Below are 18,014 nucleotides of genomic sequence, written 5' to 3'. Positions count from 1 at the left end.
GTGTGTTGAATCAGAGTTTCCAGCAGCAGCATATGGTTTGTGTTTTAAGATGGGCCAGAGAGAGCATGATACACACTGCTGCAGCCACTCAGGAAATATAGTCTGTGGCTCCGAAGCGTCTCTGTCTCGCGCACACACCTACTCTTACTTTTTCCTTCCTCTCTCATGTCCTCTTCTCTCTTACTAGCTCTCACTCCCGCTACAGTATGTCTGACAGAAGGTATTGATTGCAGTGATAGAGGGAAATGCGTAGGTAACACTTTTTGAATGTAAATGTTGAATTTGACTGCGGTAATTAACGATGTCTATTCTAGACAGCTATATTCCTTCAGGCAGATATGAAACATGACCATGTGCATAGATAGAGGTTTAGCAGGCTGGACTACTGTAGTGTGTGTGCTTTCTTCATTAAGCCACCATGCTTTTCCACAATGAAGGAAATTAAACCTTTAAAGGGGAATTCCACCCTGTGATAATTATGATCCTCACTATGCCTTTTATTTCCTGAGTCTGGCCAAAAGTTTTAGTCTACATCAGAAATGGAACACTGTCCGTGATGATGTCATCAGGAGGTGACTGTCTCCTAACTCTTCACTAAGGTGGATCTCTTTCTATCAACTGAGTATAATGTATCTATGGGCTAAAAGTGAATTATTATTATTATAAGTTATTATCATAGTAATAGTACTGTTGTCTGGCTTGCAATTCTAAATAATGTAAATAAAACTAATTCCAGTACAACAGTTGTAAGTGTACTAACAGTGTATTGTCAATGTCATTACTATGGTGAAAATAAATGGGGTTTTTTGTATTGTAAAATGAAACCCTATCAAATGTTTTTTCCAGTGTTGAATTGAAGTTATTCAATGTTTTATTTTGTTGACATTATTTGTCAACAGAATCAAATGTAATTTCTTCCACACAACAACCATAGGCAACATTGAATTAAAATGTCCTGTGCTTCATGAATTTAGCTACCATGAGTTAGTGGTTTGATTACTCCATCAGGCTATCAAAAGAAAGAGTTCTCCTCAAGGAGAAAAAAGCATTCTGATTGGGTACTGGGGTTTGACTTAATTGAAACCATATGTATAGCATGAGGAATTCTGGGATTTTGGCATGCCCCCAAGAATCCTCAGAATGTGATGTTTTTTTTCTCTCTCTCTCTCCCTCCTCCGAGCTCCCTTTTTTTCCAGGGGTGTCTTGCATCAGTCCATTGTATGTGAGAGGGACCTGAGCTGAGCGAGAGTGAACAGAGAGAATAGGCAGGCTTGGATTCTAACAGACTGAACTGGGGACACGGACACTCACAGGAATACTCCACCGCCTCCTCAGAACAAATGTTTTGAAAGGATAAACTCTTTAAAAGTACGTTTCAATTGTCCTTTTTCTCTCTAAAAAAAATAATCAAATATGACTTTCTTCTCCGTGTGTTTCGATGGTAAATGGATTGGGTTTCACTTGAAGCTAGATATATGCTTCTATTTTCTGTAGAATTGTGTCAGTACCTCACATTAGTCTAGGTGTCTGTGTTTTTAGTGTAGTTTTGAACCCATGTCCCATTTGAAAGAGAGAAAGAGAGAGCGTTGCTGTTTGCATGGCAGACTAGAATAGATGATAGCAGAGAGACATGATGCAGCCTTTCGCATATCCACGCTTCACTGTGAAAGCACTGCTGCAATCCAGCTGCTACGCAAATGCCATTACAAACATACTGCATAATACTGTTGCTCTTGTTTGAATTTGAAAATGATTGTGCATTTGCTTGGGTTTTAATGTAGACTATTTGCACTTATCACAGAATGTGATGGCATTAAAAAAATTACTCAATGTTGACTTAAATACAAAACCTAGGAGGCTCATGGTTCGCACCCCTTTTCATAGACTTACATGTAATAATAACAGCTTCCGGAGGACGTCCTTCAACTTATCAGAGCAATTGCAGCATGAACTGATATGTTGTCCACCCAATCAAAGGATCAGAGAATGACTATTGTACTGGAAGCATAAGCTACAGCTAGCTAGCACCGCAGTGCATAAAATGTGGTGAGTAGTTGACTCGGAGAGAAAATAGTTGAACAGTTTTGAACAAATAAGTGTTTTTTAAAAATCCGATTTTTTATTTTATTTCACTTAGCTAGAAAATGCAGCTAGCTAGTTTAGCCTAGTATATTAGCTATGTTGACTATGATGTTACATTAGCTAATATGGTGACAATGATGTACGCTGTGTGTAGCGGTTATGATATGAAGGTTTGTCTTGGAGAGGTTTTTTCGCCTGGTCACAGACAGCTGATGTATAGTGCATTGAAGTCCACAAGCGAAGGGAAAAGGTGAGAGGAGGAGAGCGCGTAGATGCGAGAAGGAATACAACAAGCAGTTTTTGGGGAGTTTTTTTTACAATGAGCTGTTTGTAATTGGCTACGAAAGGGAACTGTTTGCGTGGGATCAGGAGTGTATTCATTCCCGTGATTCTGTTGGAAAAACGTTTCTTAAACGGAACGAATACAAATACCTAAATTTGTCCAATAGAAACTCTCGTTTGGAATTGTTGGACTAATGACTACGCCCTAGATTAGCTAGATGCAGGCAAGAGTTTGCAAGGCAGTATTGAATGTGTCACTCTCTGTCAAATTCTTCTCTCGACCTGTGCACCTACGTTGTAGTCTTTCATTCATAGGCTAGGTTGTAACAACCTCATGATGAGTACAGGGAAAATGTCAGTATCATATTGTAGCCTTAACCTATTGAATTGAACTGGGTGAATGGAATATGAATGACAGTCATCCAGTATGCTGTAGTACAAATAAGACCATACTCATAAAACATAATTGTCCTCCCTCATCTTAAATGGCACCGACTGCCACTTATCAGTTATGCCATACATTACAGGAAGTTGAACATTTGCTTGGTGGTTACGTCAGTTTTTTACTACGTATTAGTCAATGGAGAATATAGCCTCACATATCCTAGATATATCTGTGACATTGAAAATTCTTAGAAAATTTGTTCAGCAAAATAATGTTGTGCTTCCCAGCTGATAGGATATTGAAGGTCTTTGTTTTGGCTGGTGGAGCAGCAGTGAAACTAATGTAGAAATTGCTTGAGGCTTTTTCACTTTCGTGCTGCCACTTCAAAGCCCAGAGAATTTGTTCTGCTTTGTTTTGGTGGGTGGTCATTCACTATGTTTAGGAAAAGTTTAGCAACTTTTCACCACTTGAGTCCTGTCCCTGACATGTTATTTTGGCTTGGTATTATCATACTACGATATATTATGTATTGTCATTTAGACTAAGGCATGTACAGTATAATGCTATGGTCTCAAAGATTTCCTCATGGACAAACTTTGACCTCCTAGCCTGTAAAGAGCACACCAATCATATTTGTGTGTCAGTCTTTGTCCTCTTGTCATGCAGGCGGTATGTAGGTGTTCGTGGGTGTTATGGAGGTAGTATGTAGACGGTATGTATGAGGTATGCAGGTGCCCTGTGTTATGTGGGTGACATCCACACAGAGGCTAAATTCTACCATTTTTATATGGGGTTTGTAATAATAATACAGTCACTTAGCAGGAGACATTTTTATCCCAAGCAGTTATATATAGACACAGACTCATGCAGGCTCTAACTGGCTGAGCCATCTGAGCCACAGGTTGGTGGAAACGCCCCCAGAGTCATAAAGGACAGTTGTTCTAGAGAGGTCAAGGTGGGGGAGCATGTGGTGTGACCCACTTAGCCATTCCAGGCAGTGTGTGTGTGGGTATGGAAGAGTGTGTGTTGAGCCGGGTTCATGACCTCACTGCCGGAAATAGCCAGCCTGACCTCTCTCTTCCAGCTCTCAACATGTGCTTTAACTTATCAGAGTAATGCACCGCAGGTATTTCAACGGCCCAGTGAACACACACAGCAGGTACTTCTGTGGCCCAGTGAACACACACACAGCAGGTACTTCTGTGGCCCCTTGAACCGCCTCAGTATGGCTTACATAGCAGTTTCTGTGTTAACATTGTGAGAATGAATATCAAGACCGAAGGTCCAACAGTCAGACATATAGTAAACCAAAATTCAGGGAATCTCTAATGGAAAAGTGATCATGCTATAGAAAAATAGGAAAACCATGGGGTGAAATCTAGACAGAGACGCCGAGACGCAGACGGGCGCCCAGACAGAAGCAGAGACGGGCGCCCAGACAGACGACGAGACGCAGACAGAAAGGCAGAAGCAAAGACGCAGAGAGACAGACGCAGAGACGCAGACGGACAGGCAGAGACGCGGACGGACAGGCATAGAGACAGGCAGACAGAGAGAGACAGAGAGAGACACAGAGAGTCAGAGAGACAGAGACACAGAGAGAGACAGAGAGACACACACAGACAGAGAGAGACACAGACAGACACACACCCACACAGGCACAGAGACACAGGCACAGAGAGACACACCCACACAGGCACAGAGACACAGGCACAGAGAGACACACACACAGGCACAGAGACACAGGCACAGAGACGCACAGACAGACACACACAGATATACACAGACAGACAGACAGACAGAGGCCGCGCCACAGACACACAGGGACCGACAGAGAGACACGGGGACCGAGAGACAGACCGAGGCACAGAGACACAGACCGAGAGACAGACACAGAGACGGACACAGACACACAGACAAACCGAGAGAGACATACTCAGACCCAGAGACTCAGACCCAGAGACCCAGAGACTCAGAAACACCAGATTTACTTATCATGTGCTTGAACTCAAACCCTGCCCTAACCGACAGCCCTTCTTTCCACACGGCATAGAGATAAGGTTCCCAGTAATACCAGTTGACAGAAATGTTAAGTTAGAGAAATGGTGTTAGTGAACTATTTTGATGTATAGTAGTTAGGGATGCAAATTTCTGTCTATTTTGTTGCTGACTAACCAACCCTCATTAACCATTCAACACACAGTTCATTTTTTTCCAAACAGTAAAATGACTTGACCAAAGAAAATACTATGCATGCAGTTAACAAACTGACATTTTTAATTAAGAACTTAAGGTAAATGTCTTACAGTCAAAAGGTGATTATTGAAAATGCAACTGCTGTAAAAGCAGGTAATAAAACGGCATTATCTAACATTTGCCAAAATGCAGTTTGAGGGAAAACACTTCTGAACAGCCCACCTAATGTGAGCGGTTCCGTATGCGACAGAGATTAAAATCTCAGTTAGAAACTTAGAAAGAGGGGGAATCTAATAGCAACAATGATGATGGGTTGCTAATATGACTAGGACTGTGTGCGCATTTGGCTTCTGGACAGCGAAAGAAAGTTCACGAAAACCAATAGAACAGGAGAGAAATGCTGGTTAATGGCATGAGGAAGTCTTTATAAAATAATTGCTATGGTTGGATTTTGGCTAGGCTATTTCAAAGTAAGGTTAGACCGTCCTCATTATTTGAAGTAAAGTAAAACATTTGGGTTTCAAACAATTATACTGCAAGCTCACATTGTAAAGTGGTGGGTGACTCGCTGATCGCCCGCCAACCGTTGACTAGGCTATAGTGTATGCAGTCGAATGACGAATGGGAGGCGCGCTTTAATTAGGAGTTGAGATTGAGAAATAAAAATAGTAGCTCTTTTTAATCATGGCCGTCAAAGTTTTTAACACATGATTGCATTTAGAATTGTTATTTGTTGTGCAATGACTGGGCTTAAAAAAGCATGTTTTACTTCAGTACCAGCTTTTTTGAGGAGCTTCTCTTGTGCTGTCTGACAGGTGATAGGCCATTCCACTCCTTAAACTAGGCTCTTTATGCTGTGCGTGTTCGAATCTCATCACGGACAACTTCTGCATTTTAGCTAATTAGCAACTACTTACTACTTTTTAGCTACTTTGCAACTACTTTGGAGGTTAGGTAACCTTAACCCTTAAACCTTATGCTTAACCCTAACCCTAGCCTAGCCAACGTTAGCCTCCTAGCTAACGTTAGCCTCCTAGCTAATGTTAGCCTCCTAGCTAACGTTAGCCTCCTAGCTAACGTTAGCCTCCTAGCTAACGTTAGCCTCCTAGCTAACGTTAGCCTCCTAGCTAACTTTTGCCACAACACATTTGAATTTTTTAGATATCATATGTTTTGCAAATTCATAACATATTGTACGGATTGCAATTTGTAACATATTGCAATTCATAATATATCGTATGAATTGTAATTCAGAACATATCTTATATGAAATGGATGATGGACATCCACAAATTAATACTGTACTAAACGAAACCTATAGAACTTATATTTTCGGCGGCTAACTAGTACTTCATTTTGATGTACTATTGTGATTCTTATAGGACAACTGAACTGATGGTTAGTATGCACAGTCACAGTCAGTCTCGTCCTACTCTAAGTACCAGTGTAAAGAAATATTACAACCACCTAAACATCTTTTCTGATTCGTGATCAATTCTGAGAAAACTGGGCTGAAGTGGTCTCTTCCTGGTTCAGATGAGAACAGAGTGAATAAAGACATGAATAAAGATAACTACTTTTCTTTAAGTGGGAATATGCAGTGATTAAATGGGGAGAAGAAAGAGAAAGAGGGAAGAAAGGGAGCTGGTCTCTTAACGCCTCACACAGATGGATGGATTGGCAAGAACCTGAAAACAACAAGAACATTTTATTTCTCTCTCAGCTGTCTCTCTCCCTCTCTTTTGCTCCTTCTCGTGCCTAGTACTTAATAATAACATGTTGTGTATCCGAATAAGTAGTATGATTTTGTATGATATTCAGGGTCCAAGAAAACAGAATCATTCAAACTGTCTAAGTGTTCTGTGTTCAGGAATGTCTTTGGATAGATGTATTTATTGGAAGCTTGAAACTACTCTGTAATAGTACAGTAATTGTGATGGTAGTAGAAATGGCAATATTTGCAAGCAGCAGTAATAGTAGTTAGGGTTGGGAGGTACACAGATTTTCATACCATTTCTGTTCCATACCAGGTATACAGTATTACCGGAAGTGCACCCGCGGCACTATTTTTTCTCTTTTTTTGGGACGCACAAAACATTTTAGTCTACAGGGATCTATGTCTATGTTGTGACCAATAAGCTTGATTATTGACATTTAGCTAGCAAGTTAGCGAAGCAAATGCATAGCTGGAGCCCTGAGCTGGATATCATTTATTTGACACATCTTAGATGTATTAGTTTTACTGAACTTATAAGCAGTGGCGTATGGTTTGGATTTTATTTACAGTATTGCAAATCATCTGTTTTAGAAATACCCCAGTATACGGTATACATTTTATCGCCCAAGCCTAGTGGTCGTGTTACATTTACAAGTAGTAATTGTGTAATTTATTGAAGTAGCAGTAGTTGGATTTTAATTGGTAGTATCGATATTAACGTATTTAGTTTAGTAGTATAGAGTTGAGATGGAAGGGGAAAGACAGTGAGAATGGAGCGGGTCTTGGGCTCTGACATGATTTAAACACCATGGGAGGAAATGGAAAAGGACTTCTTGGATCTGATAATTGAGTTTCCACATTTAACATCCAAAACTGAGGGTTAGGGCCTTAGAATCAGTTAAAATATGTATTTATCTCGCCCCTTTCTCTCTTACTTTGTCTTTCTCACTCTACTCTCCCTCTATCTCTATCTCCCCTCTGTCTCTCTCAGGTCTCATTTAACCCAGCTGGGTATCATTAACAGTGAATAGAGTCCAGATATTCTTACTAGTCAGAGAGAGGGTCACTAGTATATGGGGCTGGGAGGGACACCAACCGGGAGTGTGTGCACAAGTGTGTATTTGAGTGTCTCTCACAGAACCCTACAATTGTGTTGTTGGTTTAGATTGCATCATGATGCGCAAGAAGTATGTGAGAAAATTGCTAATATCGGTCCCATGACTTGAAGTGGATTTCTTAGAATGTTAACATGTGGAAACAGTGCAAGGGAAACTAAACCAAGGCATGGATTGCTTTCATACTTTGTCCATAGACTGCTTACAGGGTAAGGAAACCAATGTGTCATTTAGTCATTTGGGTGAACTACCCCTTTAACATTATCACCCTAAGTAGCACCTGTGGCCCGCCCATGAATGTTTATAGTCTTCCCTTCACCTCGCTTCCAGATGTCACACATTAACATTCCTCTAATGACCAGGGAGAGAAGGGCTGTGGGTGTGTTTGTGCTCGCCTATTGTTTACATCTGGCTTTGGATAGAAAGGCTACCTGGGGCGGCAGGTAGCCTAGTGGTTCGAAAACTAGAGAGGCGGTAGTCAGCAGCACCTGTGGCTGGTCATAGAAGCTAGGCTAGCATTGGGTTACACACACACAGTCCCAGCTAATGTCTGCAGAACCAATAAAATGCTCTCTGCATTGCTTTGCAGTGTTAATATGCCTGTCTATCAGCGGGCAAGTCTTTCGTTGTACAGGAATGTAAGCAGCCATAGCGTGTTTTTTTTTTTTGGGGGGGGGGGGGGGGGTTGGAATAGATCAACTATGAAATTAGCAGATAGAATTGAAGTCTATCAAATAACATTATTTAATCCCCTTTTTTATACATTTATTCATTATGCCTCTACCCCCCTCTTCCCTGGTTGGAAGCCTTGGTGTAAGTATAACATTTCTTTCCTAATCATACCCTTGAATTAATAAAAGTTTGAATTTAATAGCCCACTAATCACTACCAGATTGTCACGGTCTTGGCCCACACTGACTGAAGTTGGGAGTTAATTATAGCTTTCAGATAAACTATCTTCTTTCTCTCTTCTCTGTCTAATAGTCTGTTTCAGTGGCACATGTGACACATACAGATGAACAATTCTTTTTCTGAGGTCTTGGCTGATTTCTTTTGATTTTCCAATGATGTCAAGCAAATAAGCACTGAGTTTGAAGGTAGGCCTTGAAATACATCCACAGGTAGCCCTCCAATTGACTCACATGATGTCAATTAGCCTATCAGAAGCTTCTAAAGCCATGACATCGTTTTCAGGAATTTTCCAAGCTGTTTAAAGGAACAGTCAACTACTGTAAGTGTATGTAACCTTCTGACCCACTGGAATTGTGATACAATGAATTATAAGTGAAATAATCTGTCTGTAAACAATTGTTGGAAAAATTACTTGTGTCATGCACAAAGTAGATATCCTAACAGACTTGCCAAAACTATAGTTTAACAAGACATTTGTGGAGTGGTTAAAAAACGAGTTTTAATGACTCCAACCTAAGTGTATTTAAACTTCCGACTTCAACTGTACATCACAGTATAGGTTAGGTAGTTCATGCTACATTTAGTTACTGTATATAAATATTTGGTCCGCGCACATCCTGAATACAAGAAGAAGAGAGGGGTGCCGAAGGGGAAACGATTGTGTCACAGTTTATATTATTCTTTGTTTATTAATGCAGCCTTCTCCTGGATCATGTATAACTAAAAAAAAACTCCCATCCTAGGGGTTGACTGTTTCAGAGTGGGATGTGTGTTTCAGAGCAGGTTATGTGTAGTGACAGGTTGTGTGTTTCAGAGCAGGTTGTGTTTAGTGGCAGGTTGTGTGCTTCAGAGCAGGTTCTTTGTTTCAGATCAGGTTGTGTGTTTTAGAGACGGTTGTGTGTATGTGTGTAAGTGGCAGGTTGTGTGTAAGTGGCAGGTTGTGTGTTTCAGAGCAGGTTGTGGGTAAGGGGTATGGATGCCCCTTTAATCAAGGCTGACAGGTGATTTAAGGCTGCTATCATTGGCCTGCACATCTTTACTTCACTGTAATGGCCACTATTAAAGCTAACTAGCCTGCCTGGCTCACTAAACAGTCAGGGGCTGAGGGAAGGCTGATCCTACACACACATACTGTATATACACACACACATACACACACAGAGAGAGATGCAAACATTTCAGACTCTTATCATCTCTCCAGTCCTCCTCTCTCCAGTCCTCCTCTCTCCAGTCCTCCTCTCTCCAGTCCTCTCGCTCATGGCACACAGTAGCATGCAAGTGATGTTGACAGTAGAACCAGCCAGGGCAGGGGACCAGGGGTGGGGATGGGCTGTGTGTTGACTCTACCGGCTCTCCCAGGGTGCAAGGACCATCACCCCTCTGTGTGACCATGAGAGGAAAGAGAGTAAGTCTGCACATCTGTTTCTGCACATCCCCCAAAATCCCTATTCAACAGCACAACACCCCTATCCAGTTTGCTTTTGCAATGTGAGAATGTAGGATAACCTGGTTAGGGGCTACAATGTGTTTTTGTTACAAATTTCTCTAGTATTTTCCTCCCCTGGAGAGAGGTATGTGGTTAAACACACACGCACTCACGCACGCCAGCTGAAGCTGAATAAAGAGATCACAATTCCAGCCTCAGGAAGTCTGGTTTTCTGATGGGAGTTTCTGTCCTTGGCCACTTCCTGTTCTGAGCCTGGGGGGACCCAATAGTTTTGGAGAACAGACATTTTCCCAGCACCTGAAGCAATGGTCTAGTTTTATGATTCAGGAACAGCAGACTATAAATTAATACAATAAACTTGGATGAGCTCGGTATCAAACACGCACACATACACACAAACTTCTGATCTATGAACAGTAGACTAAGCTACTACAATAATTTGAACTATGTGGCTATCAAAATAGTACCTCTACGTTAATGCAATACTGTCAGAAATTAAATGAAAAGCAGACCAACAAGAAAGACACTTTATTTCTACTTATCCAGGCTCCTTTTCAGCCGACTACTTTTTCCACTTAATATTAACTGGGCAATTTTTCATTTGAAAGTTTCTATTAGCCAGTCTGTCAAGCCCTTGTCCGTTAGAATGAACGATATGCATCTTCTAGCGATCTATTGATAGGGCAGGCGCCTGTCAGTCACAAAACAAGCCCTGACAGGGAAACGCAGCAGAGAGGAAGAGGCGAAGCGAGAGGTTTTAATCTTGCCAAAATCTGTCCATAATAACTCCAATGCGTTTCTATGGGATTATTTTGGATCGAAGCTTGTCAAACGATTCACGGCCAGCATTATGGGCGAGCCTTAGGGGGCCTGGCCCGCCCTACCGTACCTCCTTGCCCGTCCAAGTAAAATATTTATAATTTATTTGATCAGGATGCGTCAATCTCAGTTAAACCATCCGAGCGAGCAAAACAGCGCCCCCCTGTCTCAGTATGTGTAGATCATGTATATGATACTGTCTGGACCCTGCCATACTATTTCTGTCCAGACAGCATCAGATACATGGGCTACAAACAGAGGGGCGCTGTTTCGCTCGCATGCTTTCTCGGGTGATATATACTGAACAAAAATATAAATGCCACATGCAACAATTTCAATGATTTTGCTGACTTACAGTTCATATAAGGAAATCAGTCAATTGAAATAAATGTATTAGGCCCTAATCTATGGATTTCACATGACTGGGCAGGGGCACAGCCATGGATGGGACTGGGAGGGCAAAGGCCCACCAACTTAGGAGCGAGGCCCAGCCAATCAAAATGTGTTTTTCCAAACAAAAGGGTTTTATTGCAGACAGAAATACTCCGCAGCACCCCTCCCCTCCTCTGACGACCCCACGGGGGAAGTAACCGGATGTGGAGGTCCTGGACTGGCTTGGTTACACGTGGTCTGTGGTTGTGAGGCCGGTTGGATGTACTGTCAAATTCTCTAAAAAAACATTGAAGGTGGCTTATGATAGACAAATTAACATTCCTGCAGTCTGGTGGACATTCCTGCAGTCAGCATGTCAATTGCATGCTCCCTCGACTTGAGACACCTGTGGCAATTAGTTGTGTGTCAAAACTACACATTTTAGAGTGGCCTTTAAGTGTCCCCAGCACAAGGTACACCTGTGTAATGATCGTGCTGTTTAATCAGCTCATTTTTATGCCACACCAGTCAGGTGGATGGATTATCTTGACAAAGGATAACATGCTCACTAACAGGGATGTAAACAAATTGGACACAAAATTTGAGCGAGATAAGCTTTTTGTGATTTTTGAGTCTTTTATTTCAGCTCATGAAACATGGGATCAGCACTTTCCATGTTGCATTTATATTTTTGTTCAGTGTAGTTTCAACAGAGAGGAAGAGGCAAAGCGAAATGGCTCACTCTCGCCAAAATCTGTCCAGTAAAAGCCCAATGTGTTTCTATGGGAATAATATCCAGACCTAAACTTGTCGCCTGCCTTTCTGCCTTTGGGACAAAGACTACCACTGTTAGGGTTGAGACATGAGCATCTCGTCATTATATACAGATCTCCGGGTTCAGCCTTTTGCTAATTGGAAAGGAAAGTTGGTGGGTGTAGTGCACTGTTAGGATGCTGGATTGAGTAATTTAGAAACCTTTTAGAAAGGTCAACATTCACAAGGCCGCAGGGCCAGACAGATTACCAGGACGTGTACTGCGAGCATGCGCTGACCAACTAGCAAGTGTCTTCACTGACATTTTCAACCTCTCCCTGTCCGAGTCTGTAATACCAACATGTTTTAAGCAGACCACCATAGTGCCTGTGCCAAGAACACTAAGGTTACCTGCCTAAATGACTACCGACCCGTAGCACTCACATCTGTAGCCATGAAGTTCTTTGAAAGGCTGGTCATGGCTCACATTAACACCATCATCCCAGAAACCCTAGACTCACTCCAATTTGCATACTGCCCTAACAGATCCACAGATGATGCAGTCTCTATTGCACTCCACACTGCCCTTTCCCACCTGGTCAAAAGGAACACCTATGCGAGAATGCTGTTCATTGACTACAGCTCAGCGTTCAACACCATAGTGCCCTCAAAGCTCATCAATAAGCTAAGGACCCTGGGACTAAACACCTCTCTCTGCAACTGGATCCTGGACTTCCTGACAGGCCGCCCCCAGGTGGTAAGGGTAGGTAACAACACATCTGCCACGCTGATCTTCAACACAGCGGCCCCTCAGGGGTGCGGTCTCACCCCCCTCCTGTACTCCCTGTTCACTCATGACTGCACGGCCAGGCATGACTCCAACACCATCATTAAATTTGCCGATGAGACAGCCTATAGGTAGGAGGTCAGAGACCTGGCCGTGTGGTGCCAGGACAACAACCTCTCCCTCATTGTGATCAAGATGAAGGAGATGATTGTGGACTACAGGAAAAAGAGGACCGAGCATGCCCCCATTCTCATCGATGGGGCTGCAGTGGAGCAGGTTGATAGCTTCAAGCTCCTTGGTGTCCACATCACCAACAAACTAACATGGTCCAAGAACACCATGACAGTTGTGAAGCTGGCATGAAAAAACCTATTCCCCCTCAGGAGACTGAAAGGTTTTGACGTGGGTCCCCAGATCCTCAAAAGGTTCCACAGCTGCAGCATTGAGAGCATCCTGACTGGTAAATTCACTGCCTGGTATGGCAACTGCTCGGCCTCCGACTCCAAGGCACTCCAGAGGATAGTGCGAATGGCCCAGTACATCACTGGGGCCATGTTTCCTGCCATCCAGAATCTCTGTACCAGGCGATGTCAGAGGAAGGCCCTAAAAATTGTCAAAGACTCCAGCCACCCTAGTCATAGACTGTTCTTTCTGCTACCACACGGCAAGGAGTACCGGAGCGCCAAGTCTAGGTCCAAGAGGCTTCTAAACAGCTTCTACCCAGAAGCCATAAGAGTCCTTAACATCTAGTCTACAAGCTACCCAGACTATCGCATTGCCCCCCTCCCCTCTCCACACCACTGCAACTCTCTGCTGTCATCTATCCATAGTCACTTTAATTAAATCTACCTACATGTACATACTACCTCAACTAACTGGTGCCCCCGCACATTGACTCTGTACCGGCACCCACCTGTATATATTGTTATTTTTTACTGCTGCTCTTTAATTACTTGTTACTTTTATCTCTTATTCTTATCCGTATTTTTTTAAACTGCTCTGTCGGTTAGGGGCTCGTAAATAAGCATTTCACTGTAAGGTCCTGTTGTATTCGACGCATGTGACTAATAACATTTGATTTGATTTGATTGCCCTAAAGTAAATTGATGTTTAGCCAAAATTATATAATTACTCCTGTCTAAATAAGATCATTAAAAAAAAACTTTCCAGGGAGAATAACTTCTGGACTGCTTTGAGTTCAGCGACAGACACACCTCAGAGAACTTGGCAGAGGAACTGTTGAGAGAGGCCAGAGAATGGCAAGTCTATGGAAAAGTGGTCTGTTGTGTTAGTGACAATGCAGCTAACATAACCAAAGCCATGAAAATGTTTAAATGGACCCATCATCCATGTCTTGCCCACACAATCAACCTGGTTGTAAGAGACGCTCTGAAGGTGATGAAGCCCACTGTGGACAAAGTGAAAGCAGCTGTGGAATACTTCCACAGGAGCACAGTAGGTGCTGAAAAACTAAAGTCTACACAACGCCAGATGGGGATGCTTGAGCTGAGGCCTAAACAAGACTGAACTACAAGGTGGAATTCAACATGTTATATGCTGAAGCGGTTTCTTGAGTCAAAGGATGCCATCATCTCTACCCTGGCCATTGTCAATGCACCTGTTGATGCTCTGACCCAAGAGGAATGGGAGGTGGTGGAGGAGGAGTGTAGAGTCCTGGAACCCTTCGAGCAGGTCACTGTGGAGATCAGTGGAGAGAGGTACAGTAAGCAGTTATTAATACATCATTATTTAATCCAGTATTATAGATGTATATGAGCAGTAGATGAGAATGTAGTATCAGTAGACAAAACATGAACCTGAACTAATAAGTTACTGTTCTCTCTTTTCAGCTATGTGACAGCCTCAATAATGATACTCCTGCGTAAGGGTCTGCAGCGAATCACAGCCAGACAATTGATGGACACCCTATGTTCATCAATAGACAGAAAGTTCCACAGAATGGAATATAATCACGTGCTATCAGAAACCGCTGCATTTGACCCCAGGTTTAAGCAGTTAGCCTTCAGTGATGCCAGAGAGATTGATGAGGCTCTTCAAAGAATAACCTCAGCAGAAGGGAGGGACAGCCCCAGCAGTCAGCTGGCTCAGGCACCAGGGCAACAGGAAGAAGAGGGAGCAGATGGAGCAGAAGCACCAGCAGTAGTGCCACAAACGTCTGCTGTTTGGATGCTGTTTGACAAGAGAGCAACTGGGGATGCAGCACGAAGGAATCCCTCAGCAGATGCCATAATGGAGGTCCGATCCTATTTGGAGGATATGGTGCAATATTCTATTATTATTTTGTTCAGATTGTATTCGTTTTGAATTGTTACATTTGTATGCACTTTGCTGATATACATGAAAAAGTTATATTTTAAATGCAAATGATTAATAACATTCTTTTTCATAACAAACCAATGCATTGTGGTTAAGGTAGAGCATTATTTTAAGCATTGTTTTAACACCAATCATAGTCAAACTATCGCAAACTGTTTGACGTGAAAAAATACAAAACGTGTTTTTTTTAAAGAGCAGTTTGGGAGCCAAAAGAGCCGGCTGTTTATGGTGAGCTGAGCCGAACGACCCGGCTCACTGAAAAGAGCCGGAATGCCCATCACTAATATTTTCCATCATTTTCTTCAAATCTGAAAAAGTTGTGAAGCCATGCCCATTTTCTGGAAAATGTCATTATGGGCCTTAAAAGCAAATAGTGTCCACTGCTTGTATACTTAGAATTTTGGCGAATGTAGCACGACACCTAGGAACTTTTAGCATACTAACTATATCCATAGTCTGACAAATAGGCATACTACATACTCAATTTACATCACAAATAGTATGGTTAGTATGAGTATTCGAACAGTTTCAGCCTCGATAATCACCAAGCCTCGGTGTGAAAGAGCAAAATATAATGATCCCATATATCCAGTGAAACTCATAAAAAATCTTCCTGTCCCGAGCTCAATGGCGCAGAAAACTTTGAGGGCCCGGAATAGGCTCAGTTGGTTGATACAATGTTGCAAGTTTGTTAGCGACAGCTTCCGGCTGGACCCTCAGAATTTGATACAATTTGAACTTCACTAGCAATAGCTCAAGTCAAGACAGATAGAAAAGAAGACAGACAGCTGGAGAAAATCAAATCAAATCGAATGTATTTATATAGCCCTTCGTACATCAGCTGATATCTCAAAGTGCTGTACAGAAACCCAGCCTTAAACCCCAAACAGCAAGCAATGCAGGTGTAGAAGCACGGTGGCTAGGAAAAACTCAGCCAGAAAAAGACTGGGGTGGCCAGTCCTCTTCTGGCTGAAAAGAGGAATGAATGTGATAGAAAGAACCAGAATTTTCAACAGGATATTTTTGACTTTTTTTTTTTTGTCACCTTTAGGCCTATGTATTTTACTAAGTTGATGATGGAAGTTATAGGCCTTCTGCTGAATTGGTCTATATCTCTGAGTTCTATGCTCTCCTTTCTTTAGCTGCCAATGGATCAGTGTATCAATGTGTCCATATGGCTAGCGCCCTTGTCGTAGATTAATCTTTACTTTTAGATTATTATCATTTTACTTCAGATTTTCGTCATTAACCAGGTGACATTATTGAAATGAAACTGATCCATGAAAATGTGCATATATACAGTGCCTTGCGAAAGTATTCGGCCCCCTTGAACTTTGCGACCTTTTGCCACATTTCAGGCTTCAAACATAAAGATATAAAACTGTATTTTTTTTGTGAAGAATCAACAACAAGTGGGACACAATCATGAAGTGGAACGACATTTATTGGATATTTCAAACTTTTTTAACAAATCAAAAACTGAAAAATTGGGCGTGCAAAATTATTCAGCCCCTTTACTTTCAGTGCAGCAAACTCTCTCCAGAAGTTCAGTGAGGATCTCTGAATGATCCAATGTTGACCTAAATGACTAATGATGATAAATATAATCCACCTGTGTGTAATCAAGTCTCCGTATAAATGCACCTGCACTGTGATAGTCTCAGAGGTCCGTTAAAAGCACAGAGAGCATCATGAAGAACAAGGAACACACCAGGCAGGTCCGAGATACTGTTGTGAAGAAGTTTAAAGCCGGATTTGGATACAAACAGATTTCCCAAGCTTTAAACATCCCAATGAGCACTGTGCAAGCGATAATATTGAAATGGAAGGAGTATCAGACCACTGCAAATCTACCAAGACCTGGCCGTCCCTCTAAACTTTCAGCTCATACAAGGAGAAGACTGATCAGAGATGCAGCCAAGAGGCCCATGATCACTCTGGATGAACTGCAGAGATCTACAGCTGAGGTGGGAGACTGTCCATAGGACAACAATCAGTCGTATATTGCACAAATCTGGCCTTTATGGAAGAGTGGCAAGAAGAAAGCCATTTCTTAAAGATATCCATAAAAAGTGTTGTTTAAAGTTTGCCACAAGCCACCTGGGAGACACACCAAACATGTGGAAGAAGGTGCTCTGGTCAGATGAAACCAAAATTGAACTTTTTGGCAACAATGCAAAACGTTATGTTTGGCGTAAAAGCAACACAGCTGAACACACCATCCCCACTGTCAAACATGGTGGTGGCAGCATCATGGTTTGGGCCTGCTTTTCTTCAGCAGGGACAGGGAAGATGGTTAAAATTGATGGGAAGATGGATGGAGCCATATACAGGACCATTCTGGAAGAAAACCTGATGGAGTCTGCAAAAGACCTGAGACTGGGATGGAGATTTGTCTTCCAACAAGACAATGATCCAAAACATAAAGCAAAATCTACAATGGAATGGTTCAAAAATAAACATATCCAGGTGTTAGAATGGCCAAGTCAAAGTCCAGACCTGAATCCAATCGAGAATCTGTGGAAAGAACTGAAAACTGCTGTTCACAAATGCTCTCCATCCAACCTCACTGAGCTCAAGCTGTTTTGCAAGGAGGAATGGGAAAAAATGTCAGTCTCTCGATGTGCAAAACTGATAGAGACATACCCCAAGCGACTTACAGCTGTAATCGCAGCAAAAGGTGGCGCTACAAAGTATTAACTTAAGGGGGCTGAATAATTTTGCACGCCCAATTTTTCAGTTTTTGATTTGTTAAAAAAGTTTGAAATATCCAATAAATGTTGTTCCACTTCATGATTATGTCCCACTTG

At 42.2% G+C, this 18,014-nt stretch overlaps 1 protein-coding gene across 5 annotated transcripts in view; it reads left to right on the top strand.

Annotated features, from left to right (window-relative positions):
* Window positions 1-1,177: 1,177 nt before the first annotated feature.
* The window catches only part of LOC110521689 (discoidin domain-containing receptor 2), a 46,140-nt gene continuing 29,303 nt past the window's right edge, over window positions 1,178-18,014 (top strand). For all 5 annotated transcript variants that reach the window (XM_036968713.1, XM_036968712.1, XM_021599463.2 and 2 more), the window contains exon 1: window positions 1,178-1,368. The gene's annotated coding sequence lies outside the window, so the exon portion shown is untranslated. The remainder of the gene's footprint in view (window positions 1,369-18,014) is intronic.

Source organism: Oncorhynchus mykiss, chromosome 30 (assembly GCF_013265735.2).
Source record: "Oncorhynchus mykiss isolate Arlee chromosome 30, USDA_OmykA_1.1, whole genome shotgun sequence".
Lineage (NCBI taxonomy): Eukaryota > Metazoa > Chordata > Actinopteri > Salmoniformes > Salmonidae > Oncorhynchus > Oncorhynchus mykiss.
Note: the sequence above shows the minus strand (reverse complement) of the source record. Positions and strands in the feature narration are given on the sequence as shown.